At 38.2% G+C, this 6,493-nt stretch overlaps 1 long non-coding RNA gene across 2 annotated transcripts in view; it reads right to left on the reverse strand.

The window, feature by feature from the left end:
* Positions 1–6,239, reverse strand: part of LOC123775174 (uncharacterized) — a 32,928-nt gene extending 26,689 nt beyond the window's left edge. The window contains exon 1 of one of the 2 annotated variants that reach the window (XR_011225993.1): positions 6,223–6,239. This is a non-coding gene — a long non-coding RNA (uncharacterized lncRNA). Of the gene's footprint in view, positions 1–6,142; positions 6,183–6,222 lie in introns of those variants that run through there. The other variant, XR_011225994.1, reaches the window with a different exon arrangement.
* Between the last annotated feature and the right edge of the window lie 254 nt (positions 6,240–6,493).

Below are 6,493 nucleotides of genomic sequence, written 5' to 3' on the forward strand. Positions count from 1 at the left end.
TTCAGATTCAGATTCAGATGTTTATTCAGGTAAGGTATATACATACAAGTGATGTTACATTAATGGATTGATATATAGATAGAGCTAGTACATACAATGCCTAAAGCCACTATTACGCAATGCGTTTCGGGCAAGAAAAACATTAATATCTAGAACTTAATACTAATTGAGCATAAAGAATAAAAAGTGTTGAGAACAAATACAAATAAAGATAAAAAAAAGGGGGAACATGACTGAAAAAGCAGCACAAATACAATAGGTTGACAAACAGTGTTGATTAAAAAAAAGAAAATAACGGACATGGGTTGACAATAGAGGAGTGAGGTAGGTTACAGGGAATTTATTAGGTAGTGTTTAGTTTTTATCTTAAACTGGTTGAGAGAGGTACTGTCTTTAACATGGTTGGGAAGGTCATTCCACATTCTGGGCCCCTTGATTTGTAGAGCATTTCTGGTTTGATTAAGTCGTACTCTAGGAATATCAAAACTGTATTTATTTCTGGTGTGATGCTCATGGGTTCTGTTACAACCTTCTATGAAGCTTTTGAGATCAGGATTAGCATTACAATTTAGCGTTTTGTATATGTATAGTACACATGAGAGAATGTGCAGTGACTTAATGTCTAACATATTCAGGGATTTGAATAGGGGTACCGAGTGATGTCTGGGGCCAGAATTGGATATTGTCCTAATAGCAGCTTTGTGTTGAGTAATTAGAGGACGTAAATGATTTTGGGTAGTAGAGCCCCAAGCACAAATACCATAGTTGAGATATGGATAGATAAGGGAGTAATAGAGAGTCACCAGGGCAGGGCGTGGTACATAATATCTGATCTTAGAAAGAATGCCCACAGTTTTTGAAACTTTTTTAGATATGTTTAGAATGTGTCCCTGGAAATTCAGCTTGTGGTCAATGAGAATGCCAAGGAATTTGCCATCTAATTTGTTACAAATTTGGGTATTGTTTATTTTGAGATTTATTTGATTAGAGGATTTATTGCCAAACAGAATATAGAAAGTTTTGTCAATGTTAAGGGTGAGTTTGTTGGCAGTTAGCCACAGATGGACTTTATTTAGCTCAGTATTTACTGTGGCATTTAGAGCAAGGGGATCAGGACTGGAGTAAATGAAGGTTGTGTCGTCAGCAAATAGGATTGGTTTGAGGTGTTGGGAGGCATTTGGAAGGTCATTAATGTAGATGAGAAAGAGGAGAGGGCCAAGTATGCTGCCCTGGGGAACACCAATGTTGATGGGTAGGGTGGGAGAAATTGTATTATTCACAGAAACACATTGGAGCCTGTCAGTAAGGTAGGATTTGAGGTATTGTAGGGAGTGTCCTCTGACACCATAATGATGTAATTTAAGAAGAAGGTTTTGGTGGTTGACAGTATCGAAAGCTTTACGCAGGTCCACAAATAACCCAACAGGGAACTCATTTTTATCAAGAGCTGTATGAATCGAGTTAAGCATACTAATAAGTGCATCGTTAGTGCTTTTTTTGGGCCTGAAGCCATATTGGCAAGGGCTAAGTATATTGAGTTTGGCTAGATATGAGTAAAGCTGCTTATAGATTAGTTTTTCAAAAATTTTTGACAAGTTTGGCAGGATTGATATAGGTCTGTAGTTGTTAACATCTGTGAGATCACCACATTTGTGGACAGGCGTTACTCTCGCTTTTTTTAGGATATCTGGAAAGGTTTGGAGTTCAAGTGACTTGTTGAAGAGCAAAGCAATAGCAGGGGCTAAAGATCTGGAGGCTTTTTTGTAGATTAAAGTTGGTATCTCCTCAAGGGCACCAGACTTGGTTTTAAGGGAAAGGATTATCTCATTGACGTCAATGGAATTAATAGGCTTTAGGTACAGAGACTGGGGATAGTTCCCTGTCAGATAGTCCTTAATGTCAGTACTGGAAGATGGAATATCATTAGCAAGGGATGAACCAATGGAAGAGAAGAACCTATTGAACTCAATAGCAGAATCAGAGGCTGAAAGCTGACCATCGTTATTAGACAGGAGAGTCGGTTTGTTATTTAAAGACTTTGATCCCAATATTTGTGAAATTGTTCTCCATGTTTGTTTAATGTTGCTCTTTATTTGGGTAAATTTATCTTCGTAGTACTTAGATTTGGCTCGTCTAATTATCTTAGATAGCAATAATGAGTAATTCTTTGAGAATTCTTTGGAGACAATCCCTAACCTATACTTTTTCTCAAGGTCATGTTTTTTATTAATAGATTTAAGTATTCCCTTTGTAAGCCAGGGATTGTTAAGCCTTTTGGTTGTGACTTGTTTTGTAAGCATAGGACAGTGGGTATTATAAAGGCTAAGAGTTGTTAGTAGAAAAGATTGCACTGCTTGGTTGATGTCCCCTATGTTACCTAACTCGGACTCCCAGTTGACATTACCAGCAGCAGTTATAAAATTGTTTATAGCAGTTTCATTGTGCAGCCTAAAGCTTAACTCCCTTGTTTCTAGAGGTGGTTTGCTAATGTTAGTTAAGAGAAATGTGGGGTAATGGTCTGTAGTGCTATCGGTGATTATACCTGAAGTAAGCGGAGAGGTTATATTTGTCCAGATGTGATCTAGAGTCGTGGCAGTGCTATCAGTGATTCTAGTAGGTCTAGTGATTAAGGGTATGAGGAAGCAGGAATTCATACAGTTGCGGAAGTTAACAGCAGTAGGGTGTTCTGGCTCGCAGAGGTCAATATTAAAGTCCCCTGCGATAATTAGGTGGTTTTTGTTCAGTCTGTTATCAAGTATTAGATTTCTAAGGTTTGAGTTGAATTCGGACACATCAGTGTTAGGAATTCTATAAACTGCACCCACAGACAGGATAGACTCGGCACCCTTGACTGGATGATACTGGAGAATAGATGATACTGGAGATCTATGGAGGTGCGACTGGACCCTGCGTGACGGGAGATGTATCCCTTGTTTCTTGTGATTGATTGATGAGGATTAAGCCACCCAAAAGGTAGCACGGGCATGAATAGCCCGTAAGTGGTGTTCTTGTTAGTCACAGTTGATTTTTTTTTATTGAGGCTGGTATTTTATCCCCTGATTCCATGTATAACTAACCATCCTGTGAGATGGGAATATTTAATGAACTTATAGCTAGTTTTTGATATACACTGTGTAATCTTTCATATAGAATAGGGTAGCAGCACATTACTGTGTATACCTAAGCTTGTTAATAATAACAAAAAAAAATTTAGTTTCTATCGATAGGGAGAGCGATGGTTCAAAAATCCTTCTTTAAAATATGAATATCTTTCCTATCTCACTAAGATCTAATCTCTGTGATTAAAATGCAAAATTGACTTTGTCACTGCCTTTTTGATAACGTATACAATCATAAGCTTATTTGTGAATCTCTATTAAACAGTAAATCAGAGAGCGTGTAAGGTTCCGTGTTCCATGTCCGAAGAAACAGGGAGATTTTACATAAATACAGTACATGATAGTTTAAGTAGCGAACGCATACCAACAAATAACGATTAGTATCTTTAACAAAAATATTGTTCTATGGAGTTGATTTAACTTCCAACCATGTATTTTTAAATAATCTTTAACGTTTTCTGGCTAGTTATGATTAAAAATGCGCATTCTACTTGTTAATATCGTTAGATTTGATTAAAAATACGCATTCTACTTGTTAACATCATAAATTAAATTTGCGATAATTTGAGCAGAGAAGTTCGACGACTGGATCACTGTGTACAGAAGGTTGATATGCCAGCAAACACTTTCCAGAGAGCAATATATCTTGGATAAGTCGCTCCACGATATTGTTGCTTGGACCATCGACTTCCTTTGATATTACATATTTACATCTTATTTTGTTATGAAATGATATTTTTTCAGAGTAAAATTATGTTTTCTAATTTTCTGCATCCAGCATCCACATTATAGTGAGTAAATATACCATATTACTTCATTGCTTACGTAATGCTAGGAAGGTTTGAGTAGCTTTGGGTCTTTAGTGGACAGAATCTCCAATAGATGGGGGCGAGAGTCGCCCCATCTCTCTCGACCGGGCGGGACTCGAAACTTAAATTAAAATTGCTATATCATTGGTCTCCAACATGATATATTTCCTTTGATGCACTCACAATAACGATTATAGCTCTGTCTTTCTGGAGGCATGTAATATTTTAGGCTTTATTAGCGTATCTTTGTTAATTACACAACATATTGGCAAGTGCGTAGGCGTCTGCACTCCATGACCGAAAAGCTACTGAACGCCACTATAAAAACATATATATCTTCACTTGAGCTTTAAATATGTCTAATGTAATGTATTTAAAATAAAGCTTATATTTCTATCTTTCTTAAGACGTGTAAAACATTTGTGTCTATTCACGAATTTACGTAAAATAAACATTCTTCTGAGAGTTGCTCTGTCGCTCAGTCTATGCGGGGGTCGGAGCTCGGCGATTATTAAAATACATGAATCTTCATTAGAACTTTAATTATGTCTATGATAAAGTGTTTAAAATGAGCCTTATATTCCTATCTTTCTTGAGGCATATAAAAAATTTACGATTATTTACAAATTTACGTGAAATAAGCATTGTTCTGAGAGAGAGTTGCTCCGTCGATCGATCTGTCCGGAGTCGGAGCTCGGCTATTATAAAAGTACACGTATCTTCGCTTTAAATTTAAATATGCCCATGGTAAGGTATTTAGAACGAAGCTTATATATCTGTCTTTCTTGTGACATATAAAACTCTTACGTTTATTAAGGAATCTGCGTGAAATAGGCATGGTTCTGAGATGAATGCTGCGGTTTTCGAGTTTGACGAGCGATGAAAACTGCCACTTTTATACAACTACAAATATCTTCGGTTTTACTTAAAATATTTGTCTGGTAGAGGTTTTTCATATAGATCGCGTTTCTGTCTTTCTTCTGACTAATAAATAATTTTGGTTTAATCAGTTATCAAGATGTTTTCAACAATATTCTTTCAGCGTTCGTCTTTTCCAACTTGGGCGACCCTTTTGGAAGCGCGATACTTGGGTTAACCCATCCTATAGTTGGGTCTGTTTCCAACTGGGGTTCGAATATTATAATATTCAGGTTTATTATTTTATTATGTCATAACATAAATAAATAAATATACCAGAATATTATATTATGATATATTATGAAAACAGGAGATGCTTCCTCACCCACGCGCGTTATAAACCCCATGGAACGGCCTTACCCGCCGAAGCCATAAATGCCAAAACTCAACTGAGCTCTAAAATCCAGCTTGAAAAAATCATTAGGACATATGGGGGGGGTGGGATCTTTGACAAGCCACCGGCTTCCTGTCCTCATCGAGGCCAGTAAAGTGTTGGTGGCCCTAAGGTAAATATGCAAAAAAATTATTGAATATGCAATAAAGCACAGCTGGCTCACAACCAAATGGTCCAGGGTTCGATTTTCGGGCAGGGCGAACACGTCTAATGAAATATCTTTTCACCGGATGCCTCTTCGCCATTCATAGCCGAGCCTAAGCCTAGTAACAGTATCCGTATGGAAGTCTGCTGGCGTTACTAGATGACCCGTAGATGTGGGTCTTTTCTTGCATGATAGTGTGATGATAGATGGAATAACCAGTGTGAATTTCACTGTCCCGTGGCTACTAAATTTGCAGTTCTCAGTATATTGCTGCCCTCAGGCTGCTCAAGCTCACAGACAACCCAAGATGGTAATCAAGTTCCTCTTTAAGAGCAGATGTTTTAGCTAACTCATTAATTCTATCATGCATTAGTGCCAGAGATAAGAGGACTATGCTATGAGGATGGGTTAAAGGAACTATACCTTATTAGCCTAGAGGAAGGAAGAAACAGAGGTAACATGATCGCAACATACAAGATACTAAGTAATTGACAAGATGGACGAGGGCAGCTTCTTTAAAGTGAGAGAAAGGGAGTGGAAACTTTAAACGCAAATTAGTCGAAACAGTGTAGGGAAATACTCCTTACATTCCAGAAAGTGGAATGTACTTTTAAGGAAGAAATTGTGGAAGCCACCTCCATCCACAGCTTTAAGGCCAGGTACAACAAGGAATTCGAACGTCAGAATAGTTACTCTATATCGCAACAGGTACAACACGTGTAATATAGTAGGGGAGGCATAAAGAGTTGAAACTCACTGATAGGTAGGTACCACAACCACACAACCATCACCACCACCAACATACCAAGAGGACTCAGCCCTAGAAGCAAGAAATACCTGAGGGAGTTGGGCGCCTGTTAACCCCACAAGTATGTGTCTGTGTTCGCGATCTCTTTAAATAACCAACAACAACAGAGCGTATCCCATGCCAAAGAGTATTTTTAACTCTTACAGAAGCAGTACCGTATTGTGCACCTCTCACTGCTCTCTCTCTCTCTCTCTCTCTCTCTCTCTCTCTCTCTCTCTCTCTCTCTCTCTCTCTCTCTCTCTCTCTCTCTCTCTCTCTCTCTCTCTCCCTCTCCTCTCTCCTCTCCCTCTCCCTCTCTCT

The sequence above is a fragment of the Procambarus clarkii genome, chromosome 92 (assembly GCF_040958095.1).
Source record: "Procambarus clarkii isolate CNS0578487 chromosome 92, FALCON_Pclarkii_2.0, whole genome shotgun sequence".
Lineage (NCBI taxonomy): Eukaryota > Metazoa > Arthropoda > Malacostraca > Decapoda > Cambaridae > Procambarus > Procambarus clarkii.